The sequence below is a fragment of the Sciurus carolinensis genome, chromosome 15 (genome assembly GCF_902686445.1).
Source record: "Sciurus carolinensis chromosome 15, mSciCar1.2, whole genome shotgun sequence".
NCBI classification, from domain to species: Eukaryota; Metazoa; Chordata; class Mammalia; order Rodentia; family Sciuridae; genus Sciurus; species Sciurus carolinensis.
In genome coordinates this window covers 5,201,804-5,220,144 of record NC_062227.1, presented here as the reverse complement: position 1 = coordinate 5,220,144, position 18,341 = coordinate 5,201,804, and the positions used below count along the sequence as shown (strand labels likewise).

At 44.7% G+C, this 18,341-nt stretch overlaps 1 protein-coding gene and 1 pseudogene across 4 annotated transcripts in view; one reads left to right on the top strand and one right to left on the bottom strand.

Annotated features, from left to right (window-relative positions):
- The window catches only part of Fancc (FA complementation group C), a 188,019-nt gene that overhangs the window by 107,081 nt on the left and 62,597 nt on the right, over nt 1-18,341 (top strand). The gene's annotated exons all lie outside the window — the stretch shown is intronic.
- LOC124965467 (40S ribosomal protein S2-like) lies at nt 15,308-16,141 on the bottom strand (annotated as a pseudogene).

Below are 18,341 nucleotides of genomic sequence, written 5' to 3'. Positions count from 1 at the left end.
AAGCTGCTTTGTGGTGGTGAGGCCAGGTCAGGGCCCCCAGCCTGTGTCCTCGCTCAGCTCCATGGAGTTTTGCCACTTGAAGTGGGTGCTGAGGGAGGCAGGGTGGGTGGGTGCAGGCTGTGAAGCTGGGCTGCCCTGCCTGCCCTGCCAGGTCCCGCTGCCTGGCAGATGGGTGTGTCAGATGGGTGCCTCCTCCTGAGCAGCACTGTTCAGAGTTGGTTTCCTGAGTGGGGCCTGTGGCTTCAGGCCTTTGTGGGGTGTGTTTGGGAAGGAAGGTTCTCATTTCTTCCTTAACCTATGCAAATGATCTTCAAGGACTTTGATGGGGGAAGAGGACTAGGAGGCTGTCATCTGTCAGATGAAAGGCTCTCATTAGCAGGAGTGTCGCAGAGTTAGGGTCACAATTTTTTGGTTGTTTTGATTTTATGCTTCTCAAAGGATCTTCTAAAGAATTCGTATGGCTCTTTTGTATCCTTCTTTTTGTTTTCCTTCCTTTTTGGTGATTGAAGCTGTGGCCAGCTGTTCCCCTGGGCTCACTCATGCACATGCCTTCTAAGGCAGAGTAGACTCAGGAGGCGTGGGGGTCTTCCTTACCTGCCTTTGGGCCAAGCCTTATGCATTTCTGGTCCCATCGACTTGTCCTTTGAAAACACAGAAAACAAAAACAACTTGATGTTGTCCTGGCTCCTTCCGGGAAGATTGGTGTCCTCCTGTTCATTGAGTGAATGTCCTTTTCCAGTGCCCATTTCGGAGGTCCTCCCTGACGTTCAGATACCACCTGGGTTGATGCTGCTTGAAAGGCAGGCCTTCAAAGCCACATTACTCTTGCTGTGAGCAAAGCCAGATGGAAGGGAAAGCAGGATTTTAACGGAAAATGAGGTTCGGAGGCAGGTGGACCTGCAGGATTCTGTACTGCCACACTCTTTGCATCCTGTGTGTGACCCCTGGACAGATGTCAGGGTAGATTTTATTGCCTTCATTCATCTTTGAACCTGCATCTTAGCTGTTTATTAAGGGGTTTAATTTGGACCGGAGTTGTCTTGAAGAGAGTCGAAGGGAAGTTCGGAGTGGCATATCTGTTTGCACCGCAGCTTTAGATGTATGGGAAGTTAAACCATTTCTGTGAAAGTTGCAAATGTAATATTAAAAGTATCCAGTTTTCTAGCCATTGGTGCATGTTAAAAATAGCTTGCTATTCATGTTCAGTGGTGTTCTTGTTAGACACTGTAGGGGACTTGCCACAACACATGCAACAGATTATAAAGAGACTGCAAATTTAATAATTACAACATGGCACGGACCGCGCTGGCAGATCCTGGAATACAGCACACCCTTTAATCATCAAGCTTCCCATAGTGTGGGTGGTCACAGTCCGCAGACGGCGCAGGCCGCCGGGTCCCCATGCAGGAAGGATTGTAAAGCAGAACACAAGGACAGCATTCCTCGGGCTTTTCAGGGTTTTTATTATGAGAAAGTATAGCATTTCTTTTAGGCAGGCTTCTCCTCTCTCCTCCCCTTTTTTCCTCCTCCTTTTAAGTTTTGGTTATTTAGATTCTTCGCTTTTATCAGACAAAACTTCATGGTATATGCTTTTGCTTTCATTGTTCAGCCTTAAAAATTTTTTTAACAATGAAATAAAACATATTTAACACTTCTAAAGTCCATTTCAGCACAAACGCTGCTTATGATCAGTAGGATAAGGTGGTCCTTAGAAGTTAGTGACTTCTCACAGTTAAGTTCTGGCAAATTAAATTTAATCATGGCATTCACTGACTTCCCTTTTCAAAACTTAACTTTTGCCCCTTATGTCCTTTGATATTTATTTGATTGAATGAAAACTTGAGTCATTTGCAATGTTGTTTCTTTTTCATTGGAAAATCTCCTTGCTAGCCTATTTTGTTCCTCAGTAACCTTTTATTTTTTTAAAAGTTTTTATTATCCTAGTTCTGATGTTGATGAATATTAGTAAAAGAAGTAAGTGATGGAAATTTTTAGTTTGTGTTCTTCATGATACTCACAGAGTTTTTAAAACTGCCTGCTCAATTTCTATAGGGAGGAATTACTTTAAGTAATATACACAAATGGAAATGTAGCTATTTGAATCTTTATTATTTTCTTCCTGAAAGAATGACTTTTAAAAGAAAGGCTTGGGAAAATATAGATTTGTTAATAAAGAACAGTTAATATTACTGCTGTTGTACCATTCCTTCCTCCCCATCTCGGTGGATTTTCTCAGAGTGGTACTGTATTATTGTTTACTTATAGCTAGACTGTTCCTATCACACATATAAAATTAAAGATAGACTGTTTAGGTTGTCTTTTTTTTTTGAAAAATGAAACATGACACAGTTATTATCACACATAATCCAGTAAAATAAAGGAACAATGCAAAAAGATAAAAGAGTTTGCAGACTTTTCTATCCTAAGATATGGTCCTTAACATAGTCATAGTGTACCACACTTCTTTTATACATAATCTGATAAAAATGAATTGCATGCAATTATAATTTTTAATTACATTGTCCAACCCAGCTTGAAGAGCATGAGTACATGTTTTAGAAGGCATACCTATATAAAATCAGTGCTATACATAGATTTTTGAAGACTTTTGTTGTTGTTCGTGAAAGCATTTAAAAGATGCTTTAGTCATTTTTGTTTATGATAAAGCTAATCTGATTCTCCATTCTGATGCTCCTTGCCAAGCTTTAGATCACAGCAGTTTAATTTAAGAGAAAAGTTGTTGGCTAATCCCCTTTGGTATTCAGAAACTATTTTGGGCACCCTTTGTTCTATGGTGGGTTGCAGTCTGTTTATGGGGAGACATGAGGTGTTTGATGTGGGACCCTCTGGCAGAGGGGATTGGAACTCTAGCGCCTGGGTGCAACTGGGACAAGTTAAGGACGCTGAATTTAGCTTTCTTTTGGATTTGCCTTTCATCTATAAATTGAAGGATTACATTTAATTTTAAATGGAGTACGGGTGAGGCAGGTTGGTTTTGGTTTTAGAAGTCACCATTTGGAGTTTGGTAACCATATCAAAAGCAAGGATGTTGACATTTTTAATTTTCATATTACTGGTTAACATACACTTACAACTGAGTGTTTAGTTCTCCCTTTTCCTAAGCTTCCTGATGGGTCTCAGATTTGCCTTAAGACACCAGATCAGCCCTCTTTCACATAACATGTGTCTGGAAGTCCATAGAGCCTCGTTTCAGTCTCATGTTGTGATCCCCTGAGTGAGCTGCTGGGAACCCAGTGGAAGTTCAGCAGATTGCTGTTCACAGACAGGGTCTTACAGCACTTCCCAGCTGCCAGTATCTATTAAGCTGATTACATCCCCTCAGACCCATGTAGATGTGGCTCCTTGAACTTCTTTCATTAGGAAGAGAGCTGGCCATAAGAGAGAAATGACTGGCAGCAGCCTGCAAGAATGTTGTGCTATTCTTTTTTTTTTTCTTTTTTTTTTTGTGTTTAACTGCATAAAGTTAAAGCATGGGTACTTTGCTTGAATATAGACTACTGTTCTTGACATTCACTTTTCCTGGCCTTGAGGTCTATGCAGAACAAGTTAGCATATACTAACCATATTTTCTAATCACACATGGTGCTTCTGTGCATCTGGGGATAAGTTCAATTTCCTCAGCAGCTCCCAAAGTGTGTTAGAGTAAATAGCCAGAGATAAAGCAATGTAAAGAAAAGGCACCTTGGGGTCCACAGATCAGAAAATAAGAAGTGCTGTTATGTATATTAGGCCTGTTGTAGTTCTCAAATCAGACTTCTGTTGTCTTCTCTGAGGGTTTTATGTAAGTGAGCCTATAAAACACAGAGTGTAATTAACCTGGAAGTCATGGGGTTTTATGTTTGTCTCTTTCACATTTTCAGAACATTTTTTTGTGACATGTATTTTATAAATGAAATATTTATCAAACAAAGCTGCCAGTGTCCTCTTGTAAATTTAAGAGGAGTCATTGGTTTCATAGTTATGATCCCTTTACAGATTTTACTGATATTTCTTTGTGGTTCTTATGGGACCCCAATTAGTACCCATCCTACCACTCTGGCTTCCTGTCTTGCCCTGTTCTCTCTCTCTCTTGCACATATTCCTGACATGATGCCATCTACCATGAGATGATGTAACTAAGGGAACCCTCACCAGAGCCCTGTGCCATGCTCTTTGGACTTTAAGCCTCCCAAACTGTGAACTAAATAAAACTCTTTTCTTTTTAAGTTACCCAGCCTCATGTATTTCCTTATAGCAATAGAAACCAAACGAATACACATGCGAGTCTTGGAATCCAGGCCAATCATGGAATCCATGGCAGTTTTAGTAAGAATAGAACACATCATTTTCATGTGTATTTGGGATGTTTCTAGCCACATTCACCTTAGTTAAGTAATATTTTTTTTAATTTTTCAATTGATCTGTAGGTTTCGGGTAAAGAAAAAGAATGTAACTGGCAAAACAACCATTTCTTTTGCCTTTGTACTTACTTTAAACCTTCTATCTTAAATTTATCTCACCTTGCTTTACAACTGATCCTTCATAATATAATTAATTCTGACTTGGAAGAGTCTCACTTTCCCATGAAAGAAGTTTCTATAATTGGAAAAGGAATCATATAAGATTTGATCTGTATTTTTACTCCCCCCCCCCTTTATTTGAAATTTTATCTCAAAACTTCAGAACAAGTAATTGCTTATTTTCTAAGTCTACTATCTAAAATCGGGGAGTATTCATTGACAACTTATGGCCGGTGATACACTGATCTGTTGAGGAAGCTGTCTCACTTTTGGCCCCGACTGGAGACCTGCTCCTCCTGGAGATGGGCCTCATGCCTGTTATGCCCAGTTCACTGCAGGATCATCTCCACTTGTGCTGGGGCAGCTTTCAGCATAGCCAGCAGCACCTACTGAGACCTTCCATTCAATATCCAGCACATGGGGGAGGAAGTTTTCCTCCTTCCCTGAGATTAATACAGCAATCTTATATTTGATATTGTAGGTTATTTGCATGATAATGAACTTATGATCCTGTTTGTTAAGTTCTGCCAAATGCCTCATTGATTTTTTCAGTTTTCTTCCAAGATTATAGTAGTCAAGAACCATCTGTCTTCTGTATTATGAGTATAGCTGCAGATGCTTATTTAAGTAAGCAAAATATAGGTGTGTATCTTATTATAGAAAGTAATGCAACATCAGTAATCTGAGGTTTGGAGCATTTTAAGGAACTTGGTTTCTGGAAATCTTTTTAAAGTTGGCAACTTTTAAACCTGTTATTACCTATAACTTAAAAATGAATCTCCTGCTATCTAAGTAGGTGGCCTGCCGTGTCTTGGCTAGTATTAGAGTGTGGTGTTTGTTTCTTACGTATAAAGGAACAAATTTAAATCACTAGGTGCTAAACCAACAGACTTCAGTGTGGATTAGTCAAGGACTATTGTAGGTCTTATGTGGTGGCAGAAAATTTTTTTCCTTTCCCAGTTTATGCAGAATGTGTCTCCTTTTCTTTATCCTTCTCTTTTTTGCTGAAAAAAGAAATAGCAATTTTGTCAGTGAATTGCTTTGAAGAAGATGAAGAGGGAAAGAGTGAACCGGACTGGACTCGAGGTTGCTTTTTGTGAGGTGGATAAGTACGGGCCTCAGGACCTGCCAGGCCGGCAGTTTTTTGGCCAGTTTTTCCCCTCACATTTCTAAAGGTTTTGTTAGTGACTTTCAAGTGGAACTTCAAGCCTTGGAACAGTTCCATTAAAAAGTTGTGTGGTCCTAGCCACAGTAGCAGCCTGGTTTATTTTTCCTGCACTGGTTGCACAGAGGTTAGCTGAGCTGGGAGTGACGAGGGACCTGCCCCAGAGCATTGTGTGCTACGAGTGGGCTTTCCCTCTGGATTTGTGCATTTTTAAAAAATGGTTTCTCTGAACGAACTTTTAAAGTGTTGCTCAAAAGGAAGCAAGTGACATTATTGTAAAATACCTTATACTGCACTGTTTCAACTTTTAAAAAGTTCTTTCTTGTTACTTGTATTTTTGTATTCATGGTGCAGACCTCCTTTGCAGAAGGCAATTCCTGTGTAGATTGACTGTCTTCCTGGGAGATGGCCTGCAGTGGACAGTGCAGCATGATCTTAGGTGACTTGTTTTGGGGGCACATATCAGTGGACCCTAAAAAAGAAAACTTGGCTGTGTGCATGACGAGACGGGTGTACTCCTGGCTCAAATAAGTATCTTGAAGTTAAAATTGATGGACGTCTTTTTTAGGTGGTTTTAGTTTTTAAGTAAAAAAGATGTGTTATTTTTATGTCACCTGCCATTGTATGTGTGAGTTACTCAAAGAAAAATGAATATCTAATGCAAATAATTAGGCTTTAGGTTCTGATGCTGTTTTTGTGGCTTTCAAAGCAAAGCCACGCATTGGTTCATTTAATCCTGGCGACCCCTTCGTGTGATAGATGGGGCGTGAATGAAGGGACTTTGCCTGCCCTCCCCTGGTGGCAGGTCAGGGGTCCGAATCCCTGACTGCACTGCAGGTCTCGCTGCTCTCCAGGCACAGTGAGAAGCCCCCTGGCTCTGTTAAGCCTCTTGGTATTTACAGGTGACGTGTGGACAGACAGCAGCCCGCGAGCGTCGATGTGCCGAGTGACCAGAGCGTCACGCACTGGAGACGTGTCTGACCCCAGCCCCTCAGCAGCTCCAAGCGGGGAGCTACTAGCACACCCTTGTCCTGTAGATGGGAAACTGAGGTGCTGAACTGAGAAGCCAGTCAGGGTGGGCACCAGCAGACACCCCCGCTGCCGCACCCTGAGGTCAGGATCTCTGAGCTCCATGCCCTCGACTCCTGGTGGCAGCTCACGTGCTCCACCCCAAACACCAGACGTACGTTCACCGGTACTTAGACAGCACCCCTTGCATTGGTCTGTAATCTTAGCAGTTTGACCTAGAAAACTTAAAAATGAAGTTTATTCTTTTAAATCCACACTGAAAGAGAGGAAGAAAAAGACTTTGACGTATTAAATGCATATTATCATCAGTAGCTGGGCTACAGGCAGTGGGTAGATGCTAACTAGTATAAATCATCCTAAAAGTAAGTGTTTATTAAGAAAGAAAGGTTTCATTAGGGTGTACCAAGTTTTTCCTAATAAACGTCCTTTCTCATGTATAGAGGGTTTTTAAATTGGAGAGCCTGCAGGGAGAAGGAAGTATGGAAGTTTCATCTCCACCTAGCCATTGGACCAAGGTGAAGGGCACCTTTCGAAACTCCGCAGGGAAGTCATGGCCATCACACTCGTCCTCGGGATGGAATGCAGGAGCTCTGAGGGGGTTTCCCCTCTGATCTTCTGCTCCTTCCTGCAGTGAGTGCCATGTCTGTGTGTGCCGGGAACCGCCTGCCTGTGCTGACCTACAGTGTGCTCCATGGCCCAGCAGCACACGGCCATCGGTCAGCACTTAGAACAAGGTGACCTTGCTTTGGGTGAAGGGGGACCGGGAGGGCCACAGCAGATGGACATGGTCTCTGCTGGCCTGAAAGGAGCTAGAAGTTGAGTTAATGAGAAAAAGGGAAGGGGATACAGGAAGTGGGCATGGCAAGAGAGAGAGGCTGGAGGAGGCAGGGAGGGCTGCCGGTGGGGGCTGCAGAGACACCAGAGGGGAGGCTTGTCCTACCCCAGCAGCAGCAGGAGGGTGCAGAGGGCTGCCATGCTGAGGGCCTGGGGGGTTCTGGATGTGGCCCGAGTGGCCTGCAGTGTGGCGGCAGGTTGTTTGAAGGTCAGGACACTTGGCAGAGCAAGTTTTTCAGAACAGATGTTTTATAACACCCCTTGGCTACCTGCAGTGAAGTTCAAAGATACAGGTTGAGTGTCCCTTATATGAAATGCTTAGAACCAAGAGTGTTTGAGATTTTATTCAGATTTCAAAATCTTTACACATCCATAATAAGTTCTTGGAGCTAGGACCTGGGTCAAAACACAAAATTTATCGGCTTAATATATATACTTTATATATATATATAAGGTAATTTTACGATGTTTTTAAATAATTTTGTGCATGGAACAGAGTTCCAAGGTATGGAATTTTCCAGTTGAGGTGTCGTGTCAGTGCTTGAAAGGTTTCAGATCAAGCTTTTCAGATTTCAGATTTTCAGATTAGTGATGCTCAACTGGTGCTCTTCCAAGAAAAACACCAGCATATAGCCTTTACTACAATGTAAAGAGAAAATAAAATGAAAATAATTTTAATAAAATGACGTGCATCTCAAATGTAGAGCCTTTTGACTCTAGGAAACATAGTAAACCAGGTGTGTGTGTGTGTGTGTGTGCATGCACGCGCATCCCCAGGCCCTCTGTGAGTGAGACCACAGCTTCAGAGCAACAGAGGAGGGTGTGGCTATGAGGTGTCCTGAGTGGGCTTGCCTTCCAGGGGTGATCTTCCAAGAAATGGACAACTCCAGGTAAAACTGACTGAAATGTGGTAAAATCTCCCCCAATAGGTGCATTTTTTGAGAACTCAGAGGATGTCAGAACATGCAAAACATGCTTTGTATTCCTGTATAGAAATAGATTTAGGCTCGTAAGCATAGGTTACACGTGCATGAAGGTATAATGGGATATCTGAAAATTGTGTGTGAGTTTGTCATTGTGAGGTTTATTTCTAGATTTTCTTACTAAATGCCAGTACAGCCACAAACTTTAAAAAAAAAAAAAAAAAAAAAAAAAAAGGCGGGTTTGGAATTGGCCCTGTAGGGACTACTGTTCTGCTCCACAGCCTTTTCTGCCTGAGTCCTAAACTGATACCCTTCAAGCATGGAAGCATTTTGGAAATGCCATCTCTGCTGCTGGGTCCTGGGGTATGTTCTCCTCCTGAGTGCTGGCTCTGGTGCCTTTACTACCCCTCTGGGCCAACTTAGCCACAGCCATGGCCTTTGGCAGGGGGCCTATGTCCATTCTGGGAGGCTGTCTCAGGCCTCTGATTATGTTCTTGATTGTAGGCCATCTCTCCTGCTGAGGTTGGTCCCTTTTCTGGGGAGTCCTGGAAATCAGCCACCATTGCTCACTTGATGCCTGTTCCCACAGCCTCTGCTGGGTTGTTCTACCCACCGAGAAGGGCTCTTTTGCTGGCCTTATCAGTTCAGAACTGCCCAGGTCTGAGACTTTGCTCCTTGGCCTCCTGCCTAGTAACTTCTTTAGGTGAACCCTCAGCAACAGCAGCAGCCCAGAACCTTGACTACCAGTAGGCCGCAGTTCCTGAAGAGACCACGAGGACTGTGTGCAGAATCAGTTTGACCGTAGTACTGTGCTTGCCATGCAGTCCGTTTTCTGTTTACTGGACTGGAACTTTGTAACTGGAGGCCCTTGCATCCTGGTATCGGTGGAGAGGTCTCAGTGGGCCAGCAACTCCGTGAAATTGCGTGAAAATGTGGTAGGTGTATGTAGTTTTCCAGGACGAGCGCTCCACAACTTTCATCAGATACTCAGATTAGATCACAGGGATTTCTGTTTCTAGCAACTGCAAATTCAAAAGTCAGATGAACCCTCCTCCAGAGGGTGAGAGAATCCAGACAAAACGTGAAAAGCATGCTCGAATATACGAAAAAGTTTGTGGTGTGGTAACTCCTGGTGGGATCCAGTAATGGACAGGAGTAAGGAAGGTGAGACTGGTTTGGGATGGGGTGCCTATCATTTCCAAAGGAGAGGGGTAAGCAGAGCACGGTTGACAGAACTGCTGAGGTCAGGAGCACAGGAGTCAGAGTCCACAGGCTGGCGAGCAAGAGTGTCCTGGGGACGTGTGGCTCCAGGTGGGGCCGTGAAGGAGTGCAGCCAGAGTGTGAACTCAAGTGGACAGGCCCTCACAGGGCCTCCAACCAGGCTTCAGCCATCTCAGTGACTGGAACTGGGTGCAGGCAGTTGCCACCTGGTCTCAGCTACCTTTGCCAACCACAGTCCAGAAATTTTAAATGGGAATTCCAGAAATAAACACATTGTAAGTTTTAAACTGCACACCATTCTGAGAAGTGCGATGAGAACTCTCACCATCCTACCTGAGATGTGATCATCCTGTTTTAGCAGCATATCTACTTCATGTGTGCTACTCACTCATCCCTTAGTTACTTAGTAGCCATTTCTGTTATCAGATCTACTGTCCTGGTTTTGTGGTGCTAGTATATGGGATCCAGTATTGTCCACAATTTCATGAGTCCATTCAGGGTCCATATCACTGTCATGTATCCCTTGTTTATAATGGGGTAACTGTGACATCATCTTGATGCCTCAGATTATTTCTGCCAACAGTTTTGCACATGTAGTATCTGGCACAAATAAAATAACAAGGCACACAAAAAGCCAGGACAACAGAATCAAGTCAATAAAATGGAGAAGCTAGTCACATTATAGAACTCAAACTTTAGCTCTGCTGCATCAGTCTGTGTGATCCACCATATGAAAGAAAAATCACAATTGTGTCATTTGATGCAGAAGAAAGCATTTCATAAAATCCCATGCCCATTCATGATAACAATTTCCCAGCAAATTAAGAATAGCATGGAAATTCCTCAACTTGATAAAAGGCTTTTACCAAACACCTGTCGTTACCACTACACTTAGTGATGAACGATTGATCTGGAACAAGGTAAGCATGTTCATAGAACAGTGGATGTTCTGACAATTATAAGGCAAGAAAAAGAAGGGAAAGGCCTCCATGCTGGAAAGGAAGTATTAAAACTATCCCTCTTTACAAATATAATTGTTTTCATAGATGATGCCAAGGAATCTACCAAAAATCAAAACAGAATGAACAAACAAATCAAGAACCCAACTCTTGGAACTGATAACTGAGTAGGCAGAGCTGCAGGAGATGAGCGAAACACAAAATCAACTCCATTTCCACACACTAAAAGGAACACCTGGAAGCTGAGATTGGAAGCCTTGAGACATTTAGAGTAGCTCTAAATCAAATGAACACTTAGGTACACACCTCACAAAACAGGATCTGAGTACTGCAAATCATAAATGCTAATGAAATGTGTAAAAGAAGACCTACTGAGAATGTTTGTGCCTTGAAAGACCCAACACTGTAATGATGCCAGTTCTCCTTGGTGCGTACATTTAAAGTATTTGCTGTCAAAGACCCAGAGAAGGCAGGAGGAAGGAGTGCTGAGGTGTGCCTCTCTCAGGGGAAGACTGTATGCAGGAGGAGCGTGAGCTTTGGTTTGCTTTGGTTTCTGCAGTGCTGGGGATGGAACCCAGTGCCTCACACATGACAGGCTAGCGTTCTGCCACTGAGCTGCACCCCCAGCTCAGAATGTGAGTTCTGAGCATGATAATGTTTTTGATAAGACCAATTTTTTATTCAAAAATGGAAGTCTGGGGCTGGGGTTGTGGCTCAGTGGTAGAGCGCTTGCCTAGCAAGCAGAGAAAGAGGGAGGAGCCAGGGAGACGGGATGCAGCCCCAGGGGCATGCCACCAGTGACTCACGTCCTGCAGCTGTGCCCTGCCTGCGACAGTCACCACCCAATACACATTACTAATCCCTCAAGTGGATCGATCCACCGATGAGGCTGCAGCTCCCATGATCTAATCATCTCACCTCTGAACTTTGCTACATGTCTGTCAGATGAATTTATTGGGGGACATTTCATATTCAAACCTGAACAGCTTGTTTAGACAGGTTTCTGAGAAAACTGTGCTAAGAGGAGAGCAAAGAAGCGGCAGCCGTCAGGAGGGACCTGTGGATCAAGGGGAGCTCCTTCAAAGCCAGGGAGCTCCCCAGCATGTCTGTAAGATGACAGGTAGTCGAGTGGAGGTGCAGAGGAAAGCAGGGTCCCTGCCACCAGGCTGAGACACCAGGGTGACAGCTACACTTTACAGAGACAGAGGTGGAGACAGAACATGGGTGTGTGTAGGGGGCTGGTGGAAGGTTGGTGGTGAGGTGAGGGTTTTCCTCAACCTTGCGTAAGGTCAAATCCTCCACCTGGTGTTTCAGGCAGGGTGGAGGTGCGATGAGCGAGGACGACAGGACGCTGCTGCTCAGAGAGTGACCGAGGGAGCGCGGCATGCTGCCCGGTGGTGCTGAGCCCACGGCAACGTCGTGGTCTGGGTCAAGGCCCACACTGTGCCTGGGCCGTGTGACAGCCTCCAGCAGCGCTTAGCCCTGCAGAGTAGACCCACAGGTTGGGGTTACCAGGCAATGCCGCAGGGCCTTGGAAAAGGGGCGAGAGGCCGTTGAGGTGTTTGAGAGATAGGAGCGGCTAGCTGCTGGGTGCTCATCAGGCGCAGGCCTGCTGCCCGGAGCCCAGTGTCCTCAGTACTGTTTAACAGTCTGTCTTTCTATCTACTTTCTTACAAATGTGTTTTAACACCGTGGTTGGAACCATGCACACTGCTGTTTCGTTCAGGCTTATTTTCTAAAACCTTTTGATTTTGGTTTTTGGAAAACCAACTCTATTTTCCCCCTGGAACTAATGAGTGAGCAAGCAAGAGGTTCTGTAAGCAAAAGTAAGAACTGCAGACTTTATTATGATTGGACCTGTGTTTGGAAATTCTGTGAATTGTGTTATGTCAGCATCCTGCTCGCGGCCTGGGCTGTGTAAACAGGGCGCTGGGGTTCTGTGAATGAGCAGCCTCCTCCCCGCCAGGCCCTCGCCACTGCACTTCTCCAGATTGCTGAGTGTTTATTTCACAGTAAAGAAGGCTCTAAAAATACCAGGCCAGTTAGAAATTTATTGTAGATCATTTCATTTAAACTGCAATGGGACTTATAAATTTTAAAAAGAAAAAAAAGACATTGAAAGGCAGGATTTTTTAGGAAAAGCTACAGGAATATGTCTGCAATAATTTGTTTTGGCTGTGAATATAAAACTGCAAAAAGAGATGGGAATAGATTGGTTCTGTCTTTTAACTTGGAGCAATTTGTACTTTGAACTGATATGCAGAGGATTTGAATAGCATGCTAGTGTGCTAGCCTGTGAAAATTATGTCTATCAAGTTTTAAACTTTTTAAAAAAATTTTGAGTCTGACTTTAAGTATAATTCATAATTTTTGTTTGTAATGTTTTCAGAAAGTTGCAGGACATGTCATACTATAATTTTGAGTACCCAGAGTGAGAGGAGAGAAGCAGGAGGGTGGATTAGGCTTCAGGACTAGAGACCAGGGCCCAGGAGTCACTCCGGAGGATTGTTGGCTGGGAGGTGGGGAGTGGACCCACAGGTAGGAGAGAGCAGGAGACTGCAGGAAGTAAGGGTTAGTGGGGAGCCAGAGGTAGCCTGCAGAGAGGGCAGACACCCTGCCACGCAGGAGCCATGTCAGGCGTAGTTTGACTTACCGATCCGAAGATTTGGAAGTTTGGACAGGCACGGTAAGTGTAAAGGAAAAGCAGTGTTTTGACTTTCATTGGTGGGAGTGTCTTTCTTCTAGGGACCCCCACCACGTCATGGGACCAAGCAGACAGTGTGTGGGCCTGTGGACCCTCCTGAGTTTTGTCTTTTTCCCCAGAGGCAGTGATGGAGCCGTGGAGTTCCAGTGGGAAGCCCTGATGGGGCCGTGGCAGGCAAGGGTGTTTCCTCAGGGAAGACCGCGTCAAAGCCTCCTGCTCGCATGGATCCTGAAGCCAGGACCCTGCCTTTCTGGGACCACAGGAGGAGGACCCTGGGGAGAGAAGGTGGAGATCATAGGTTTAATTTGGCAAAGTGGGAACTGCTTCAGCTCCGCATAGGCGACGGTTCATGGCTGACTTGTAGACAAGCAGCAGGGTGCATGGAAGACTTCTGTCTGTCCTGTCCTGCTGAGGGCCTGTCTCAGAGAAACCGAGGCAGCCCTGGCTCTGAGCAGCCAGCGTCCACGTAGCACTTACCGCGAGCCAGGTCTCTGGCCTGCTGACCCACGTGCGTGGCTTCTTCGGACGCCTCACCTCGAGAGATAGCTTTCTCTGTTTGAAAGGAAAGGAGCGGCAGGCGGGAGTGCCTTCCACCTCGAGGCAGAGCTGCTGGGGGCCCGAGTGTGGCCGCACGTCCTGGCGTCGCCCTCGGAGAGCACGCAGCTCCGCCTGGAGGAAGCCCACCCTGGGCCCACACGCGTCCATGCTCATCTGCACCCCGGGTGTGGTTCTTGGACCAGAGGAAGCAGTGGTTCCAGCCAGGCGGGCTGGAGGCTGGTCCTGGCCTCCTCTCTGCTGTCTTCCATAGGTTCCCTCCCAGGTGACCTTTAGCTACATGGCACTTGGGCTGTGGCCAGACTTGACAGTGGCAGGGGAAGGTGCTGGAGAAGCCAGTGCTGGGCGCCAGCTCCGTAGCTGGTGATTTGGGTGTGAGTGTTTCCTCACAGGTCAGGGGAGAAACCCCAACTTCCTCCGCCGGCTTCCTCACTGGGCTCTTCCTGGGCCCTCATACGTTCCTTTTTGTGGGGCACACTGAGGGATGTAGCCTTCTCTGTGAGGGAAGTGGGCGCAGGGGCAGGTGTTCGTGATGACGCAGAGGTAGGAGTGAACTTTGACCTTTTCTGTGAAGAGGAGGCAGACACAGCCTGGAGGACCAGGCCCCCTGCTGTCCCCTGTATCCCATGCTTACCCAGACTGAGACCGAGTTATAGCAGCTTCTGATGACAGGTGTGCTGGGGACCCCAAATCCTGCAGGCTACTTTCTATACATGCAACTTGCCTAATTTTGTAACAATCCTCTGATGTCACTTTTGTCATCTACATTACACAGACCTGGAGACTGGTGATACCTGACTCTTGTAAAAATTATCCCAAGGTCATTAACTAGGACTCAAAGTCTGTATAAAGCTCCATGACCTTTCTGCCTTTTTTTACCTTTATTTTTCAGTTACACAAATAATAGGTTAATATAGTCTCATTAAAAAAATCAAGGGGTCCAGACACATCAGCCACTTGACACCTCAGAGGCCTCCCCAGAAGAGAACTCTGTTTTGAGTGGACTGTAGGTCTTCCTCATTGTTTTGCCTTTATATGTGGGAATATATTCTGTCTTCTGTTTTCACACAAATGGAATTATGCTGGATGCACGCACCTGTCACTTTCTTAATTTAATAGTAACTCCTCTAGCTATTTCCCTGCCCCGCACCGCACAATAATAAGGCTGCGACCCAGGGCCTCAGACCTGCTAGGCTGTGCTCTACCCCTGAGCTAACCCTTAGCCGTCCTGTAGTTATTTCTATATCAGTTGCACAAATCTTTATATTGCTAATATTCATCTTTATGCCAGAGGCCAAAAATTCAAAAACTATAATCCAAACTAATTTTTATTTTTATTTTTATTTTTTTAACAGGTTTCATTCACTTTATTATTATTATTTTTTTGTATAAAAACCCTATGTTGTAGCCACAGCTGGAGCCTAGGTCCTCTGTACAGAGACTCTGATGTGGGTTTTCATAAGATGGTCAGTGAATTCCTGATAGGGAGTCTTGGTGAACACAGTTTCTTTCCAGAGATGGGGAGTCAAATAGCTGTATGTCTTAGAGATGGCGTCAAAGGTGGCCTTAGTGAAGTTTCCCCAGGGGGCAGTGCAGCCCCTGGCAGAAGTGTAGTGGTCATCAGTACCAGCCCTCAGCAGCAGCTTCTTGGGCACAGGGGCTGAGACAATGCCAGTACCTCTGGGGGCAGGGACGATCCGCACCAGCATAGAACCACAACGTCCAGTCACCTTGCAAGGGACAGTGTGGGGCTTGCCAATCTTGTTCCCCAGTAGCCTCTCCGCACAGGAACAATGGAGAGCTTGGACAGGGTGATGGCCCCTCGGATAGCAGTGGCTACCTCCTTGGAGCACTTAACTCCCAGTCCAGCATGACCATTGTAGTCCCCGATGGCTACAAATGCCTTGAACCTCGTCCGCTGGCCAGCACGAGTCTGCTTCTGTACAGGCAGGATCTTCAAAACCTCATCCTTGAGTGACGCCCCCAGGAAAAGTCCATGATCTCAGACTCCTTGACAGGCAAAGAGAAGAGGTAGATCTCCTCCAGGGACTCGGTCTTCATGTCCTTGACCAGCAGCCCAGCTTGGTGACTGGGATCCACTCCTTGTCTTCAGCCTTGCCTCTGCGAGCGCTAGGGCCTCGGAGACTGCTACCGAAACCTCCAAGGAAGCCCTCGCAGCCACCCATTCTGGGGCCCTGGGCCCCTCCCGCTGCACCGGCGTCATCTACCATTTGGCTTTCCCAGAGAAGAAGCCAAACTAATTTTTAAACATAGGAGTATGTGTGTTTGAACCAGAGCTTCTCAGCAGAGGTGATTCTGCTTCCAGGGGGACTTGGCCATGTTTAGAGCTGGTTTTGGCAGTCACAACTTGGAGGGTGGGTGCTGCTGGCACCGAGGACTGATCCCTGCCACAGCTAATCATCAAATGTCAGTTAGGCCAAGAGTGGGAGAATCTGATTGGTTTCAACTTACTCACCTTAGTGGTATTTCAGCAGCCCTTTTAAGCAGCTCAATCAAGATGTGGTTTCTTCACACTAATTTTTACTTTAAAAGAGGACTGAGTCACAAGTCCATTTTTTAAAATGGTAGGATTCGGGCTGAACATGGTAGTGCAGGCCCGTAATCCCAACAACTCGGGAGGCTGAGGCAGGAGGGTGGTAAGTTCAAGGGCAGCCTAAGCCACCCAGTAAGACCCTGTCTGAAAATAAAATAAAAAGGGCTAGGCATGTAGTTCAGGGGTTCAGTCCCCAGCACCCACCCCCAATTTTTTTTATGATAGAATTTGAAAACTCTCTTCTTCCCTGATTTGAAATCATATTTGAAATACTTCTCTGCATCTCAGAGTGTGGCTTATTAAAAGAGGCAAAGTTATCAATGACTGACTACTTATGAACCTTGCTTCCTAACTACGCATGGGGAAAGTGTTTCTCAGCACGTGTTTTATATGCGATAGTTTTCCGTCAGGAAGAAATTGTTTCACTCAGGATTAAATAGATACGAATTCTATTTAAAAATTGAAAATTATTTAACAGTTTAAATGCAGGATTAAAATAAGAAGAATCATGGTAACTGCAGATCTGTTGATTGGATCTGTTGTACCCTAATACAACCAAAAAGCAAGAAGATGAACTGTTAGAAATAAGCTGTTGGACTTCAGTTGAGAACAGGGCATTGTGTTCTGTGGCAGTTTAGGTTGATTTATTCAGATCAAAGGAATTCATGTGTAAGCCTAAGTGCGGGCTGTTTTCATTCTTAGAAAAGTCCTACTGCTCACGACCGCTTTGCTAGTGAATGCATTATCACAAATACTTGTAATGAAAACAATTTTTTCCCTCAAAATGATTTTAGAATAATTTAAACACATCTGACTTTCAGATGTATTCCCTTTAAGTTAGGATGCACTTCTTGATTTGGATTGTAGATTATTCTAGTATCACATGTGCTAGTTACATATTGAAATATCTTAAACCTTAAATGGGAAATAAAAATACTATGAAAACTAAAATGTTTTCTGAGTTACAGAATTTTAAACTTTTTTACAGTTTTATCAGTGGCAATGGGTATCATAATTTGTAAACTGATTATTCCTTAATTTTATCAAGGATTTCAGATTTTATGAGTTTGAGCCCAGAGAACTCTCCTATACAGGTGCTGCAGACTAGTAGGGATGGCAGTGTGATAGAGGCCACATGTGTCCTGGCACCTTGGCGGCAGGGTGGGGAGTCTCCTGGCTCTGCCTCTGGGGCGTGGGTGGGCATCGTGCTCCCTGGGCCTGCTCTGAGCTTCGGGTGATAAGGGTGTGCTGCCTGTTACTTTCCGTACCTTTCTCCTTTCCATATATGCAGTGCCTGGCCCTTGCTTTTTTTGTGTCAATTTAGAAAAGCATGTGAAGTTCCATTTAAACCCTCATTCAGGATCGTTGTGGACCCAGCATTGTGTCGAGAGGCCAGGGAATGGACGACTTTGTGACATTGAACTTTTTCTTGGTAGAACCGTGTATAGGTATCTCTCCCCTTCTGCAGACGGCTGAGATGTATTTTTTAAAATTTCAAACTTTAACACTTGTGGTCTTTGGCGTGCAGGGCTTTGCTGGACCATTGTACTCTATAGAGGGCAACATTTCTTTTTCTTGTTCACTGAAATAAATTTGGGTGACACTGATGTGTTGGTCTAATTTCTAGATTGTCTTTGTTGGCGGAGGAAATGATAATTTAAGATCGTGTTATTAAGAAAATAGGCCAGTTTTCAGTATGACATTCAGTTTAGAAAACTATAAATCACTTGCAGGTGATTTAATTAATTTAGGAATTTTAATATTAGTTAAGTAAACAAACAATTCCAGTATAATAACATAAATGTTTTACTAGATGTTTACACAAAATGCCATGGGACCGTAAAAAAGGAAGTGACTCATTCAGCATGAGGGCACAG